Source organism: Lissotriton vulgaris, chromosome 4_1 (assembly GCF_964263255.1).
Source record: "Lissotriton vulgaris chromosome 4_1, aLisVul1.2, whole genome shotgun sequence".
NCBI classification, from domain to species: domain Eukaryota; kingdom Metazoa; phylum Chordata; class Amphibia; order Caudata; family Salamandridae; genus Lissotriton; species Lissotriton vulgaris.
In genome coordinates, this window is record NC_141691.1 from 1,580,257,555 (window position 1) to 1,580,275,802 (window position 18,248).

At 52.4% G+C, this 18,248-nt stretch overlaps 1 protein-coding gene across 1 annotated transcript in view; it reads right to left on the reverse strand.

The window, feature by feature from the left end:
* The window catches only part of PDE7A (phosphodiesterase 7A), a 1,213,253-nt gene that overhangs the window by 912,294 nt on the left and 282,711 nt on the right, over positions 1-18,248 (reverse strand). The gene's annotated exons all lie outside the window — the stretch shown is intronic.

Sequence of the window (18,248 nt, forward strand, 5' to 3'; positions counted from 1 at the left end):
CGCGCGCCCGTGTGGTACTAGACCTGGCAATATTTGGCAGCCACCGGCAACCCCAGAAGATAAGAAGATGGCCTATTCCCTGCTGATGAGGGGTAAATACCCCGAAACACGTGTCCAGGGATGGCGAAGATGGATACATCGCAGAATACTTAACTACACTGACCACAGTCCTTAGGGGCGATCCCGCTGGTGAGTGAGTGGTGTGCGACCCCACCCCCTTTTTGAAATATTTAAGCGGGCTGACGAGCCTGGGACCCCGCACCCGCGCGCCCGTGTGGTACTAGACCTGGCAATATTTGGCAGCCACCGGCAACCCCAGAAGATAAGAAGATGGCCTATTCCCTGCTGATGAGGGGTAAATACCCCGAAACACGTGTCCAGGGATGGCGAAGATGGATACATCGCAGAATACTTAACTACACTGACCACAGTCCTTAGGGGCGATCCCGCTGGTGAGTGAGTGGTGTGCGACCCCACCCCCTTTTTGAAATATTTAAGCGGGCTGACGAGCCTGGGACCCCGCACCCGCGCGCCCGTGTGGTACTAGACCTGGCAATATTTGGCAGCCACCGGCAACCCCAGAAGATAAGAAGATGGCCTATTCCCTGCTGATGAGGGGTAAATACCCCGAAACACGTGTCCAGGGATGGCGAAGATGGATACATCGCAGAATACTTAACTACACTGACCACAGTCCTTAGGGGCGATCCCGCTGGTGAGTGAGTGGTGTGCGACCCCACCCCCTTTTTGAAATATTTAAGCGGGCTGACGAGCCTGGGACCCCGCACCCGCGCGCCCGTGTGGTACTAGACCTGGCAATATTTGGCAGCCACCGGCAACCCCAGAAGATAAGAAGATGGCCTATTCCCTGCTGATGAGGGGTAAATACCCCGAAACACGTGTCCAGGGATGGCGAAGATGGATACATCGCAGAATACTTAACTACACTGACCACAGTCCTTAGGGGCGATCCCGCTGGTGAGTGAGTGGTGTGCGACCCCACCCCCTTTTTGAAACCTCCAATATCTTACCTTCGTAGGCGATGTTTCTAGGCAAATCACTTAATCCTGCCGCCTTTAATTTTGCAAGTAGTGTGCCAAGTGCTGCTTCCTCCCCATGCAGTTCACATGTAATCGATTGACCAATGTTTTATTTTACAACGCTCTCCAAGTTTTTTAATAACCTTAAACTTGATTTGTCCCCTGTTCTATCTCATTATACAGATCTCAACCATGAGACGTACTGGTCGCTACAAGCGGTTTGACCCTGCCCATGCACTATACCAGATGGTGGTCAACCACTCGACATACCAGATCCACTGACTGCTCTGCAGATTGACTGACTGCTCTCCATATGCTATCAGATCAAGGCCAAGAGTTTGTACATTAAGTGAGTGACCAATCTCGGCCTAACATTTGTATAATGCAATGCTATTTCCGATTTTGCTTGCCAAATATAACCTCTGATGATTGCTTTTCAACCCCAATCCTATTGAGAACAAATGATTTTATGTACATTAAAATTAATCTTGGACATATGCACAACATATACATTTTTATCTTTTTTCAGTTTGCAGAATGTTACATAAATCAGCAGCAAACTTCAGAGGTTGAAAAAAAGTATATCCTCTTCCAGCTGATTACACCGATGTCTCAAATATGGCATTTACTAGTTGTCTGAACCATGGAGATTCACACATTTTTAATGGATAACGTTAAGGTAAATACTCTCAATAGGAGTAGTCGACTGAGTTAAAAAGTAACAGATATAAGTACTTGAGGGGTTTTTGGTGTCAGACAATGTCCAATTCACACTTGTATGGATGAGTCTGATACAGGGTGGATCTCTGTATAACTAATGGATGATTAGGTATTAGGATGGTATACAAAGCTCCCAACCTTCTTATCTCTTAAAGGGTTCCAAACTGGGGACAAATATTAGGCTGTGCAGTAGAGGTTGACGGTGTTGCTCCACTGGTACTTGGGCCTTCTCATGAAGCAGCAGGAGCCTCTCTCAATCTCCTTAACTCTTCCCTTCCAAAGTTGACCGGATTCTAAGTCTGCAAGTCCTTCCGCATACTTGCAGTTCCACACCAGTACTCTTTATTGGGGTCTCCTCTTGAAAGAAGTCTTGCATATCCGGAAAGTAACAAACCAAAACAGAGTTCAAGTTGTGAACTCTGTTTGCCACAGTGTTTACACAAGGTAAGCAGAGCGGCCTAGATATTCAATACTTCCAATTAAATGCATTAGAAATAAAAGAGTTTATTTACAAACTCCTTGCACCACTTTTGCGTCACTTTCAACATGAGAAAAGTAACACAAAAGTGCCACAAGAGTTTTGTAAATGAGCCCTAAAAATATTGTCCTGCATAAGGACTTAATCTCTCACCTAATTCGGTCTCATCTGTGAGTAATTTTAAAGACCTGTTCATCTGTAATATAAATATGACGCACTAGACACTTTTATACAGACACCATTTGAATGCAAGCCTCTAAGATAAGTTAAATTTATCAGGTACACTGCACACATTAAAAAAAAATTTGAAAATATTGTCAATTGTTACTTTGACTTGTAATGAGTGTATAGCTACAACTTACGGTTCCAATTCAAAAGAATAAAAAGTACAACGCCATTAGCAACATAGTGTGGTGAACTTAACCTCTGTGCTCACGTAAGTGTCCCATGAACTGTTACTATAGTAACAGGCAGAAAGCCGTTTGGGGTAGGGTTAAAAGTTACTGGCTGTACAAAAACCGTTATATTTACCCCGGATCCTTTACATGACAGAAAGGAAAGCAAAGTAAAACAAAAAACACTGTGTACCAGATTTCCAACCCCCTTGCACCACTTTCGCATCCAACCCCCCTACAAAATTGCAAGCCTGTGAGCCTCAACAACCCCCCTCAAGCTCCGGGAATCACCACCCCCGGGAATTTGTGTATTACGGGAGGCAGACTTTGTGGCCCTCCGCCTGGTGCCCTCAAAGTCCTTATGTGACCCCCTGAGCAGGTCTAGGGGGTCAGGGTTTGTCTACCCTGCCCCCTTTTCACATTTTGCACACATATTTCACTGACTTCCTCGGCCTCGCTTCTACCGAGGCACAAAATGACTGACAACAGTTCCTGATTTCGAATGTTTACAACAGCTTGACAGCCAATTAGAACTGAGCGCGTGATCGGGACGGTGCGCTTATCCTACGAGGCCAATCCTCGCACAATCTGCGGATCCTCCGCGCCCATAGATATATAAATGACTTTAACCATAATTTTCAAAGAAACTACTGAAAAGATTGACACCAGATATGCCAAAGGCACAAGTCGGAACTTAGGACTACCTCTCTGCCAAATTTGGTGCAATTCCGTTCAGACTTTCGAGCGGTAGCCGTGGCTGAATGTCCTATGGGAAATTGCATGGGGAATACACGTTTTGGGACCCTCTTTTTTCTCAGCCCCCGCTTCACCAATCGCCCCCATACTTTCAGGGAAGGACAGAACTGAGCTGGCCAAAAGTTTTGAAAATTTAGCAGTTTCATCAATTGACGCCAAAGTTATTGCCAATAGAATGTTGCAGATTTCCTATAGATAATAGGTCCTAACTATAACTACCTACTGGCGACCCATTATCCATAGGAAATCCGCAACATTCGATTTGAAATAACTTAGGCGCCGATGGATGAATCTTTGTGAAATTTTCATAACTTTTGGCCAGCTTCGGTCCGCTCGTATCCTGAAAGTTTCACGATGATTCATCAAGCGGGGCCGATAAAAAAGGGGGGTCCCAAAACGCGTTTTCCCCATGCAATTTCCCGTAGGAACTTTAGCCACAGCTACAGTCTGAACTGTTGAACGGAATTACACCAAATTTGGAAAAGGTGTAGTCCTTGGTTCAGATTCGTGCCTTTTGCCTACTTGGTGTAAATCCGTTCAGTAGTTCCTGAGAAAATGACAGTTAAAAACATTTATATATCTATGGGCGCGGTGGATCCGCGTACCTATCCGCGTACCCCAAGCGCACCCTGCCGTACACAAGCTGTATTTTAATTGGCTGTCAACACTCCAAATCAGGAAGTGTTGGCAGCCATCTTGCGCCTCGGTAGAACCGAGACACAAAAAATCCCCCAAAAACGCGTAAAACGCGAAAAGGGGGGAAGGGTATACACACCCTGACCGCCCAGGCCTGCTCAGGGGGTCCTAAAAGGAACCCCAAGGCCCAAAGTTTAATTTATTTTTTACATCGCGGGATGCGCGTAGGATCCGTAAACAAATAAAAACGAAGCGTGGGCTCCCGCGCTTTAATGGTTATTAGCCCCTGGGGGGCCAAATCTCCGGAGCATTTTCTAAAAATGTGTGGGGGGTCCCAATCCTCCCCACGATGCCCCAGGAACCGCCACCCCCGGGGCTCTTAATATATGCGGGGGGAGCTCAAGGGTCCCCCACAGCCCCAGGGACAGCCACTTTCCAGGCTTGAAAACATTAACTGGGGGGGCTCTGAGGCCCCCCCAGCACCGGGGACCGCCACCCCGGGGCTCTAATTTAATATATGCAGGGAGGCTCACATGGCCCCACCCGCAGCCCCGGGGACCGCCACCTCAGGGGCTTGTTTAAAATGGGTGGGGCTCTCAGGTCCCCTCAGCCCTGGGGACCGCTTCTTTAAAGTGTGGGAGGGTCCCCCTCCTGGAGCCCAAGATGGCCCTGGGGACTGCCACCTCAGGGCCAGCTTCTGCAGTGTCCCGGAGTGCCCACCCCCGGGACACTGCTGTTTGCAATGACAGGGCGGGAGCCTTGCTTCTCCCACCCTGTCTTTGCAAACTGCTTCCCTAATTGGAAGAGAGAGCAGGAAACCTGCTCTCTCTTCCAAATAGGAAGGCAGATTGCTTTTCCACACGGGGAGCAGCATGTTAGCTGCTCCCCATGTGGAAAAGCAATGCCGGCTCCCGTAGGACACGGTGAGCCGGCTGGGACCGTGGGGGGATTGGGGTCCCCCCCCACGGCCCCCAAAAGAAGAGGGTCAGCCCCGGGGGATCGGTTCCCTGGGACTAGTAGTGACCCAGGAGGGGGGCCACGCGACCTCACTCCCAAAAATAAATAAAACATTTTTTTAAAGAAATGGCCCCGGGGGATGGGACCTCGCAAGTCAGTCCCACTCCAAATCAAATCTTTTTTTTTTTTTTTTAAAAAGGCCATGCCTGGGGGATGGGGTCCCCGGGGCAAATTGTGGCCTTGGAAGGGGGGCCAAGCGGGCCCCTTCCCGAATTTTTGTTTTTTTAATAAAAAATTGGGGGCAAGCCCTGGGTGATGGAGTCCCCAGGGCAAATAAATTAGAATAAGAAGGGGGGCTACACAGCCCCCCTTCTTTAAAAAGAAAATTTTTAAAGAAACAGGATCGGGCAGGGGGCCATGCCCCCTACTTGCACCACTCTGCAAACACGCCCCCTGACGCGTTTGTAGATTGGAACAAATTCCCCTTGAATACTGGAGGTCCCTGGGGGCCAACTTGCCCACCAGAAACTTCCAGTATGCGCCACGGGCCTGCGCTGCAGAGAAGTGTACTGAGGCCACGCCCCTTTTTACACCTCTCTGCAACGCAGCTCTGTGGCGCTTACTGTAGGTACCTGGTGGGCTAGTTGACCGCCAGGGGACCTCAGAATACAAGGGGACTTAATCCCCAAACCTAAAATGCGCCACTGGGCGCGTTTGCACAGTGGTGAAGGAAGATCCGGTGTCTAAGGTGATATGTGTGCAAACACGCCCTGTGGCATGTTTTGAGTTGGGGTATTAATTCCTCTTCAATACAGAGGTCCCCTAGAGGCCAACTAGTCAACCAGGTACCTTCAGTAAGCGCCATGGAGCTGTGTTGCAGAGTGTTCTAAAAAGGGGCGTGGCCTCTGAATACCTCTCTGCAACGCAGCTCCCTGGCGCATACTGGAGGTACCTGGTGCTCTAGTTGGCCCCTAGGGGACCGCAGGATTGAAGAGGAATACATTCCCCACCTTAAAACGCGCCACAGGGAGTGTTTGCAGACATCACGCAGGCAATTGTACAAATATTCCTCAAAAATCAGACGAACGGGGGCGTGGCCAAGATGGCGACCTGAACGGACGCAGGTCTGCGTGGCTCCCTGCCCTGATCCCCCTTTAGCACCCATAAACGTAGCATACTGCCCCCAACACGCCACCTTTTGGGGGCCCTGCTGTTCTCTACCTTCTCACGCACCCCCGGAGCTGCTGTTGAGCCGGTGGCGCTGCCTGGAAGTCGGGGAGCTTGACTGTGGACTTTGCCCGGGAGAAGCCTTGGCCCGAAGTAAAGAGTGCAGACGGAGCAAGACCGCGTCCGGGGACGCCGCGCTCCCACCCTCGACCCCCGGTAGCAGAGAGTACACGAGAGGCGGACCTGGTGCGCGGAGCCCCCGGTGGTCAGCCATCCAAGGCACTGGAGGCGCGAAAATAGAGTGCCCGGCATGGGCCTGCGCAGCGGAGCGCCGACGAGCTGCGGGGGAAATTGGCCCACAGTTAGCAGTCGCCTGGTACCAGCGGCGTCGGACAGGAAGAAGAGAGTCCCCAGTGGCCTGCGGAAACCCCAGCGATGAGTGATTGAGCGGGCCGGGGGTTCACGCATCGAGGGCGCGGTCGGGGCCTGGCGTACACTGGGCTGGTGCGGGGCTGAATCCCCCTGAGACGCCTGGGGCGGCCCCGAGGCGAAGGCCCAGGTGGGAGTCGTGGATCCCCCGGTGGGGGACACCTGAGGAGCATCGCCGGAGACCCGGTCGGGCCCTGGGGGCGCCGGCAACCCGGGGTCCTCCCTGTAAGAGCGAGGCGGGCCCAACTGCGGGGCCCAGCGCAGTCCCTGGCGAACCCGAGGGGGCAGGAACCAAGCCCGGAACAGAGCAGCTGAGGGAAGGTGTCCTGCACGCCACACATAGCGGGGCCTCAACGTACCGGGAGCAGCACACAGGGCGTCACACGAAGGCATGAAGCAGCCCTGGGCCCGGACCGGAGAGGCCTAGTTCGCAACCCACCTCCGCGAAAGGAGCTCCCGCCTAGCCCACGAAGGCAGCTGCAGAGCACGGCCTAGTGACCCCCCCGGGTCCAGAGGCTCTCCTGGGACACGCAGGTGTGCGGAGCTGAGGGGCGGCTGGGTCCCCTGGCCGGGCAGGGCCGACCACTGGGCCCTGAAGTCACGGTGCTGAACGGACGCCCGAGCCACCGAGGGGCCGCGGACAACGCTTCACGACACCTCGAGTCCGGACGCCGAGCCCGGCCCTGGCAGAGAATCCCAAGACAAACGGATATTAGACGACGAGCGTCAGGACACGCACAGGGCCTAGTGGTGAAGGCCCGAGATTGTGGCAGGGCTCCGGGGCCGAAAGCAGACAGCGGAGCCCTAGCGGGACGGCGCGAAGAGCGTTCAGACAAGGAGCAAAGGTGTTAGGCCCGGACACGGAGGACGCAAAGGCTGCAATTCCGAGACCAGGCGAGACGGCGCAGGTGAGGTCTGCAGTGGGCACGCCTCGAGGTCGGCAGAACCCATCCCCGCAACGGCCACACTAGCGACCAGGCCCCGGTAGGCCCTTCCTGGCGGCCTGGTGACTGGCTGGAGTGCAGCATCGCAGGCGCGGCCGCGGAGGTGGGACACAACAGACATCGCCATGGCGAATGCTAACCGCAGGGGAGGCCGCTCCATCACGGATCTCCTGGTGAAACAGCCGCCTAAAGGGGACAAATCCCAAGCGACGTCGCAGTCATCCACACCAGCTGCCAACAAGGGGGCGACCCAAGAGGAGGCCCCTGTCACGAGGTCCTTCCTGGAATCCCTGTTCGGCACATTGCGGGAAGACTTCCAAACCCTCAAACAGGGACTGGTGAGCGAACAGCGGGAGCTACGCAGAGACCTGGATGGACTAGGGGAAAGGGTGGCGACAATGGAGGATTCCAACCACGTCCGCTGTGAAGAGCTGGTGCATCTCCAGCAAGAAGTCCTGCGTCTTCGCAATCAGCAAATGGACCTCCAAGCCCATAACGAAGACCTGGAGAACCGCTCCTGGCGGAACAACATAAGGGTCCGGGGTGTGCCATCGAAAGCAGAAGGGAATAGTGTCACCATGTACCTCCAGGATATGTTCCGGGAAATCCTCAAGGAGCCCGCGGACTTCCCCATCCACATTGACCGGGCGCATCGAGTAGGACTGCCACGCCGTGCTACGGTCCCACCTCCCGACATGCTAGCTTTCCTCCCGGACTTTCTGCTCAAGGAGAGGATCCTTAGAGAGGCGCGCCAGTCCCAGCCTCTCCAGTTCAGAGACGCAACAGTGGAGCTTTTCCAGGACCTCTCTGTAATAACACTCCAAAAGAGGAGAGAATTCAAGATTGTCACCACATTCCTGAGGGACAAAGGGGTGTCCTATTCTTGGGGCCACCCGTTTAGGCTCATCTTTCGTTGGGACAGAGCCCTTCACCAGATGCGCTCCCTCCAGGACACATGCAATCTGCTGGGGATTGAGCTACCGGACCAAGAACACGGCGACGACACTAACACGGAATCGTCACAGGAAACTCAGTCACAAAACCGGCGTGATGGCTGGCAGAAAGTCCGAAGACGGCGACAACCCAAGTCGCGTGTGCGCCCGACCCGACGACAATCGCTAGGGAACACGCTGCAGCAGTCCAGGAGGTGGCAACTGACACCACAGGGCCTTTTTGAAACAGCCACAAGGGGACAAACATTGGCAATCACCATTAGGCAAGGGGGGGCAGGGGGCCACGAGGGTCGCTAATGCCACATTTCCCGTCTTTTTGACTCCACAGGTTTGGGTCTAACCGGATTTTGGTTACACTACAGGTCCGTTCTACTTTTGACCAACCTGAGACTATGACTTTTGCTTGGGTTTCATTGGTTGGGGTTGAGGGAGAGGGGGTGGTGGGTGGGTTTGGGATTGGGAGAGAGCGGCACAGTTGGGGCTGCCTGGAGGGGTTCTTTTTTGAAGTTCGGGGTTCGGGTCGGGTGGGTCCTCCTTGTCCACTAGTATTGAGAGGAACGTTTTTACCCTTTTTTCCTTTTTCACTACTGCGATAGCAACGCACACGCATAGCACGCCTGCCCTTGATACATGCATGGGAACACACAATCCTTGACAGTTCTTTCACTCAATGTAAGAGGGCTTAATAACCCGAACAAGCGTAGGGCGATTCTCTCCTTCCTGAGAAACTCACGGGCTGACATCTGCCTTCTGCAGGAGACACACCTGATGCCCAAAGACCACCATAGGCTTAAGTCCCGCTTCTTCCCAGAGCAGTTCTTCTCATCGGCATCCAAGAAAGTGGCGATCCTGGTGGCGAGGACCTTTAGGGGACGGGTGTTGCAAAAAGAAGCGGAGATTAAGGGCAGACTGTTGGTCCATCGCTTTCTAGTGGCGGGACAGGCGTTGTTGATTGGCTCAGCATACACACCCAATGAGGGTCAGGAGCGATACCTACACACAGCGCTAGAAGCGGCCACAGCCAACATACACCCACACTTGCTGATTGGGGGAGATCTAAACCTGGTATTTCATAACACAGCGGACCGCTCCGATCAACGCTCCGGTCGGGGCGCTTTCCTCAGAGGGACACACACACCTAGCAGATATAGGCCTGGTCGACCTGTCGAGACTCTCCCATCCCGAGCTACAGCCTACACACACTATTCAGCGGCCCGCAAATCATATGCGTGACTAGACTATTTCTTATGCTCTACACAACTGGCGGCGCGCGCGAGAGACGTCGAAATCCTCCCAGCCTCATTGTCAGATGACTCCCCAGTGGTAGCATCCTTCCTGATACTGGACACTCCCAACCCGCAGCGACATTGGCGCCTACGTATGGGCCTATTGCAAAACCCTGCCACAGTCGAGAAAATTGCGGCAGCCATCCGTCACTTCTTGGCTCACAATGCCAATGATGACACCTCCAAAGCAACTCAATGGGCCGCGCTGAAGGCTGTTCTGCGGGGCGAATTCATCTTGGTGGCTGCGGCCAACAATAGGGAGCGCGCACAGAAGAGGGCCGAGCTCACGCAAAGGGTAGCAGAGCTAGAGCAGATGCATCAACGCAGGGGGGCGGCCAGGGCCTGGCGCCAACTGTGCACAGAGAGAAAGATGCTAGCGGCCTTAGACCAGGATGTAGCGGAATTTGAAGCCCTGCGCCTGAAACATGCCTTCTATACTGGGGGGGACCGATGCGGGAAATTGCTGGCGAGTAAGGTGAGAGCAACGCCAGAGGCAACACATTCGGGTTATTCAGACTGGCTCGGGGGAACCGATCACTGAAGATGCGGCCATAGCGGCAGAGTTCGGTACCTTCTATGCCGACCTGTATGATGCAGACGCTCTAGACCTCCAAGCGGGTAGCGATTACCTAGATGGGGCGACTCTTCCGTCCTTGAACGAGGCACAAGCAAAGTTCATGAACAGGCCCATTGGCTTAGAGGAAGTCATCTCGGCGATATCTCGCCTCAAGCTCGGGAAATCCCCGGGGCCGGACGCCTACCCCGCAGCTTTCTATAAGAAATTCTGCCCACAAGTGGCCCCCCTATTGCGAGATCTGTTTAATACCTTTGATCAGCCGGGAACCATCCCCTCGGAACTACTAGAAGCCGCAATCTCAGTGATACCCAAGCCCGGTAGAGACCCGGCTAAATGCGGTTCCTACAGGCCAATATCCCTCTTGAATATTGACCTCCAACTATACACAAGCATCATATATGCAGCAGTTGGTGGACCCGGACCAAGCGGGCTTCATCCCTCAAAGACAAACGAGCGATAATACCAAACGCGTCCTCCACTTGATCGAGGCCGGTTCGCGGGCAAGGCCGGGCTGCATGCTCCTCACGGTCGAAAAAGCGTTTGATCGGGTGCACTGGCCCTATCTTGACCTAGCACTGCAGCGGTTCGGCTTCGGGATTACTCTCTGTAACCGCATTTTCAATTGCTACAGGCAACCGAACACTACAGTCCGGGTGAATGGCCACACCTCGCCACGGTTCCCGATTGGCAGAGGGACCAGACAAGGCTGCCCGCTTTCCCCCCTTTTATTTGTGCTCTACATGGAGCCACTGGCTCAGCGGATCAGACAACACCAACTTATCCGAGGCATCCCTTTCGGCGGAGACGTACACAAAATCAGTCTATACGCTGACGACATTCTGCTCTCACTCATGGATCTGATGCAATCCCTGAGGGCGCTCTTCATCGAGCTCCACGCATTTGCCCTGGCCTCGGGCTTCATAATTAATATGGATAAATCGGAAGCCCTGAATGTGTCTCTGCCGCCCAAGGTGTTAGCAGACGCTAAAGCGGAATTTGATCTACGGTGGTCTACATCCACCGTATCCTACTTGGGAGTTCTGCTGGCGCCCACGATACGGGCCACAACAGAGGCCAATTATGCCAGACTCAGCACACGTCTTAACGAAACCCTCAGGAAATGGAAGCACCTCACGCTGTCCTGGCTGGGCCGTGTTGCTGCGGTTAAGATGACGCTGCTCCCACAGGCCCTATACGTCTTCCAGACTCTCCCGTTGCGCCCGCCGAGGGGTTGGCTCCAGAAAACACAGGCAGATTTATCTCGCTTTGTTTGGAATGGTCGCCGCCCCCGCTTTAAGCACCTGATTGCCACGCTCCCCCCGGCGCATGGCGGGATAGGAATGCCCGACCTCACCCTGTACTTTCAGGCGGCGCAATTACGCACGCTTGTAGAGTGGTACCAGCTGGAGTCCGGAGAGACCTAACTTCTTTTCTTTCCCCGCTGACGCAGATATTCGATAACCCGGAGTTTACCCCGGGCCTAGATCCACAGGCATTTGCGACTTGGCGAACCACACCCTGTCGGGAGATAGGCCACATGTTTGACCTTCAGGGCATCCTCCCTTTCCTGAAGGTGAAGGAGGCCTATGGCATACCAGAAACCGATCGCATGCCCTATTTACAGGTCCGGCACTGGGTCCTACAGCCGACGATCAAACTGGGAGCGCAGCGCTTTCTCACACCCTATGAAAAATGGCTACTGACACGCACATCGGAGAAGAAATTGCTCTCGGACATATACCAACACCTGCTGCTCACTAACATATACACCTATAGCGCAGGGCAGGCTAGATGGGACAAAGACCTGGGCAGGCAGCTCACACACAAAGAGTGGGAGGGGATCTATCACAGGGCCCGCCATTCAGCCTACCACACGGGCTTCACTGAGACACTCACAAAAGTGGCTACCTACTGGTATCACACACCAGAACGTGTACACCGTTGGGATCCCCAAGTCAGCGACCGCTGTTGGAGAGGTTGTGGAGGGTTAGGCACACTAGAACACCTGCTGTGGAGTTGTAAGAGGCTGCAGCAATACTGGACCACCATCCTAGACCTAGTGGACCTCCACTTGGACACCCAGCTCCCCCGATTCCCTGCCTATGTATTACTGGGCCTACCCAACGCGTTGATGTACCCTCTGAAATCTATGAGAGGGAGGCTGATGGCGTTTGCATTGGGGCAGCTGTGCAAAATATCGTGACCCACTGGAGAGACCCTCAACCACCGGCGCAGACAGGCTGGCTGCACAGACTCTGGTCCATTCTAGGTATGGAGAAGCTTTCGTTGACCACAGCAGGCAAAGGGGACGAGTTTGCGGACCTCTGGCGGCCATTTCTGACACTTCTTACCGGGGAGGTCAGGGAATTGAGCTGTCCCCGATACCTGCGATTGATGCATCTTGCTGACACACCCATACCAGAGCCCAAGACACAGTCCCGTAAAAAGGGCCCTAGAACTGGGGCTCCCCCTGTGTTGCTCTAGCCACTACCACTAGTCTCCTTCGCTTTTCCTTTCTTTTACCTCAGCGGACAAGGGGGAAGGGAGGTTGTTCATATAATGAATGCATTGTTGTTGCGACCAACTGATTCCCAGTCTTTCAAACGCGGCCGGCCCAGCTGGGTTGTAGGCGGCATGCTGTGTTTAACATGCACTGTATGACACTTACGCTGACGATGATGCAGCAATTGCTTGGTTACTGTGCGGCCTGTAGCTCCAAAAGCACTGGTCGGTGTATTGGCTTTCAATAAAAAAGATTTAATACTAAAACCAGCCGTACTACGAATTCCGATTTACTCACCTGTTATCAGGAGAGACGTCAGTGCTGCATCTTTGAGCCCAGCACTGACCCTGAAAAGTAATTCTAAGCGTACTTACCAGTAACTTGTATTTCCTTCCATAGGAATCCATTGTATGGTTTTCACCAGAAAAGTTTCTAAGTGTCAATTTTCACAAACTAAAAATATTCCCAAAAAGTACCTGTATGACAGACGCATTCTTTCAACTGTTTACAGGAGATGCACCCGTGCTGGATCCAGGATCCACCACTGAGTAAGAAAAAGTAACTTTAACACTACTAACCTGATAAGTGAATTTTTTCTCCCATAGGATAAGATTGGTGATTCTATGTGAAAAATTTTCGAAGTGTCAACTTTTAAAATACAATAATATTCCTTAAAAATCACTACTGTAACCAAAACGTTTTCACTCAATTGTTTACAGGAGATGTCCCAGAACTGAATCTAGGATACAGTCCTGTGGTTAGAAAAGTAATCCAAAAAGTAACTAATTGCATTTAACTAGAAATTCACATTGAGCTCAATGTTGCATTGTGTCTGAAATTGTGTTGCGCATTACTGTAACTACTGTACTTAAAAGTCTATTGCCTATTTGCAAAGTATTTAAACTAAAGTAATTCATTCTGAAAAAGTATATTTTGTTATGTAATGTATAATGTAACAATGTAGTTCAAAAAATAAAATATCTAAAAATAAATTGTTTAAAAAATGTAGTAAATAAGTATAAAAAAATAAACACAATTAATACATTTAAAAATTGTCATTTACAAAACCTTTGAAATTCACTGAAAAAAACATAGGTTTCAGACATGTTATAGTTAGGAATTAGCATTTAAAAAACCTTAGAAGGAGGAGCTACGCGGGCATCCAAGATGGTCGCGTGAGCAGAGAGCTCCCGAGACCCGCGCCGCCCTCATCGATCTATCCTTCCGATATCCTGGTTACTTTGATGGGCTTTTGAAGTACTACTCGTGCTGATGCTGCCGCACTTTTCAGGGCTGAGATCGGACTTCGGGAACCATATCTACGTCATCCTAAGTTTTCTGGCCTAGCCCCGGACGGGACCGGGGACTCTGCTGCTCTGGATGGCCGAGCAGTAATTCAACAACTGTCGCCTGGCATCTGCTCAACCGTTGGTGTTGTCACTTTCACTTTCGGTTTCCATTCCACCTCCGGGCTGACCACCTAGGGTGCAATCTGCATTCCTGGCTCCGGTAGTCTAATCAGTTGTACGTTCTGACCATAGCCCTGGGCCGGCAGTCTGTGATTTTTCGTGTAAGTGCTGCTTTGGAGACCAGCGGGTCGCTGCCATTTTACTGGGACCGGGAAGACCCATCGGGGTGCTGATTCCAATATGGCGACGAAACCCGAGCTGGAGAAGCGCAGAAAAGTCACTAATCGTGGAGGATCAGTCCAGTCTAACATAATAGATCGTTATACTCAACCAAGAGGCTCCCCCAGCGCTGCTGGCCGCAGTATTGAGGACCCGAGGACGGACTTGATGGATACATCGGAGGTGTCCCTTCAAGACCTCATGGCCGCCATTACTGGACTCAAGGCAGATATGGGTCAACAGTATGAGGCCATCATGACCAAGATAGACACTGTGGCGGTCAACGTTACCCTTATTAGAGCTGACTTGGCTAAGACCAATGAGAGGGTCAAAGCATTGGACCTTAAAGCCACCAGTCTGGTTAACGACATGGCGGACGCACAATCGGAGATCGGAAATCTGCGGTCATCGCATGATCTGCTGGCCAGTCGTATGGAGGAGTACGATAACAGGGCCCGACGGAACAACATCCGCCTGGTCGGGGTACCGGAGGACAGTGGCGCTGCTTCTATCGATCTACTGGTCGAGGAATTCATTGTGACCAAACTTGCTCCTGCAGGCCTTAGAAAGTTCTTTGCGGTTGAGCGTGCGTACCGCTTCCCAGGTGGACAGACCAAGCCGGGGGCTCCCCTGAGGCCTATTATTGCTAGGCGATACCAATTTCGGGACAGGGACGCCATCCTTCAGGCCTCTCGCAGGCATGGCCCGCTGAAATTTGAGAACAGCTCCATTTCTATTTACCCTGATTTCACTCCTCAAGTGCAGCGGCAACGATCGGGATTCCTGGGAGTGAAACGTCGACTGAGAGACTTGGGACTTAAATATGCGATGCTGTTCCCCGCTCGCCTTCGCGTCGAGTATAGAGAACGTACTTTATTTTTTGATCAACCTGACAGTGTTAGTGACTGGCTGGATTCATTGCCTAAGGAGGACGCCGAGAGCAGGGGCCCCGGAGGTGCGGACGGAGGTGCATCGGCACAGGAATGACATTTGGGTCCTGAGGTCCGATTCTGGGTCATAAATATTTGCAGAGTATTTTCTATATGCTTTCACTGTTAGGCCCAGGGGTGGGGCGGGATGGGGTTGTCTCTCCCTTCCTCCTCAGGGGTTCTTTGTGTAGACTTTCTGAAGGGGCGACAGGCACACTGCAGTTTGGGGTGGCTGATGAGTCAGCAGGGGTGCAGGGTGGGGGGTGTTGTAACAGGTTCTTGGTTGGGGCGTGGGAGGAGGGGTCTTGGTTGTTTTTTGTGTTCTATGTTTTGTTTCTCACATGGTACTTTTTCATCTGCATGTATCCTTGCTCTGAGGATCTGGGAGGGGGTGGTTTGGGGGTCTTACAGGGATGGGGGGGTGACATGAAAGTGCTGTCTTGGAACGTTAATGGTCTGGGAGACAGGATTAAACGTGGTATTGTGCTTCAGTTTATTAGACGCCATTCCCCTGATGTGGTTTTACTCCAGGAGACCCACTTGATGGGGAATGCTTGTAAAGCCCTGGATCGCCGAGGATACCGACTTGTGGCGCACGCTGGCTTTACATCCGGTTCCCGGGGGGTTGGTATAATGGTGAAATCCTCTTTGCCCCTTGAGATAGATGAAATCGCTCTCGACAATCGGGGTCGATATGCTGCTGTCTCGGGGAGATGGGAGGGGAGGCTGATTGTAATTGCTGTTGTTTATGTTCCTCCGGGACTCCAGGCTACCACTTATGCTGACCTTGGCAGGACTCTTCTAGGGCTTCCGGATGGTCTCCTGATCATGGGTGGGGACTTCAACTCGGTGGTATCGGGCGAGTGTGACCGGCAACACCCTAGGGTTCTGCCGTTGTCCCAGATGTGGCTGACTGAGCTGATTGAGACCTTTGGGTTAGTGGATGGTTGGCGGATGCTGCACCCCACACAAACTCAGTACACTTTTCATTCTGGTGCTCACGGCAGCCTCTCGAGGATTGACTACTTTCTTATGCTAACTGCTAACACCTCCTTAGTGCGTGGGGTCCGGCATCTCCCTAGGGGTATCTCTGACCATTCCCCCCTGATACTTGAGGTTTCGGTGGGAGGCTCTTCTGAAGGTAGGGTCCCTCCTTTCCACCCCTGGCACTTTAGGAATCCTCAGCTTCGCTCGGACCTGGTTAAGGCGATCGACTGTTATTTTGATGAGAATGAGGGATCGGGCGCCTCCCCTACGACTTTGTGGGAGGCTTTCAAAACCGTTATACGGGGTTCTGCGTTGTCCCTTATTGCGGCTGATAGGAAGGCAAGGAGGGAAACTGTGTCAGCTCTTGAGGCGGAAATGACTACGCTTGAAAGTGAGTTGGGTGGTGACGATACACCTGCAATTTTGCACTCCTTAGCGCTGAAACAGGCAGACTATAGAGCCTTGGTAACTGACGCTGCTAAAGTGATGCGTATGAATCAGCTGGGCCGGCTTTATGATGTGGGTGATAAGGCTAGTAAGCTCTTGGCGTGGTTGGACAAAGCTGAGAGACTGAATCTTGTGGTGCCCGTAATAACCCGTGAGACTGGTGAGTGTGTGACTGATCCGGGGGAGATTGTTGAATGTTTTGTGGACCATTTTCAAACAGTATACAGATCTGTGAGTGATCGAGATGAGGCTGACTCCTGCTTGCTTTTGCGCGATATTGCGCTGCCCTGCGTGTCGGCGGAGGATAGATTAGCTCTAGACGCACCTATCACGGTGGATGAGATCGCCATTGCTATTAGATCCTTGCGATCAGGCAAAGCAATGGGGCCCAACGGTTTACCTATCGAGCTATACAAGCTGCGACCATACAAAATGGCTGCCCATCTGCGCACTATGTTTGTTGATGCATTCGAGCAGGGCCTCTTCCCTTCCGACCAGCGTCTGGCTACCATAGTAGTCATCTACAAGGATGGCAAGCCTCGTGATCGATGCACCTCTTATCGCCCCATCTCGTTGCTCAACGCCGAGCCTAAGATTCTGGCCAAGGTCCTTGCTAATCGTTTATTGACAGTGATATGCGACTTGATCCATCCGGATCAGTCCGGTTTTATTCCCCATCGGAATACAGCTCTCAATCTTCGTAGACTCCACAGCGTTCTCGCGAGAGCGGAGACCCTTACTGAACCTGCTGTTGTGGCCTCCCTGGATGCCACGATGGCCTTTGACACCATTGAGTGGCCATATTTGTGGGCGGCCCTTTCCAAGTTTGGTTTTGGCCCTAGCTTTATTGCGTGGGTGCGGCTTCTATATGAACAACCGTTGGCCCAAGTTGTAGTTAACGGCAGAGTTTCTGAATCATTTACATTGGGACGTGGCACCCGTCAGGGGTGCCCGCTCTCTCCACTTCTCTTCGCACTGGTATTGGAACCACTCGCGGCGTGGCTTCGATGGGAGCCCTCGATTAAGGGGATCCAGTGGACACCGGACCTGGAGGATCGCGTCTCACTATACGCTGACTATATTCTTCTTTATTTCACCTCACCTCAGAAGTCCCTCAACGTGCTCTTCGATGTTCTCACCTCTTTTGGGAAGAACTCCGGGCTCGTTATTAATTGGACCAAATCATGTGTCTATGTTATAGCGGGGTGCTGCCTCCGCTACCTCGTAGATTCCCGATCCAAGTGGCAGATGTTGGCTTTAAATATTTGGGAATTTTCATTTCTATGGACTCCTCAGTGCGCTATGACCGTAATCTCTATGCTCCTCTTCGTCGCTTTAAGCAGGATGTACGGAGGTGGCGTGACTTGCCTCTATCTCCACTGGGACGGGAAACACTTTTTAAAATGATGTCCCTCC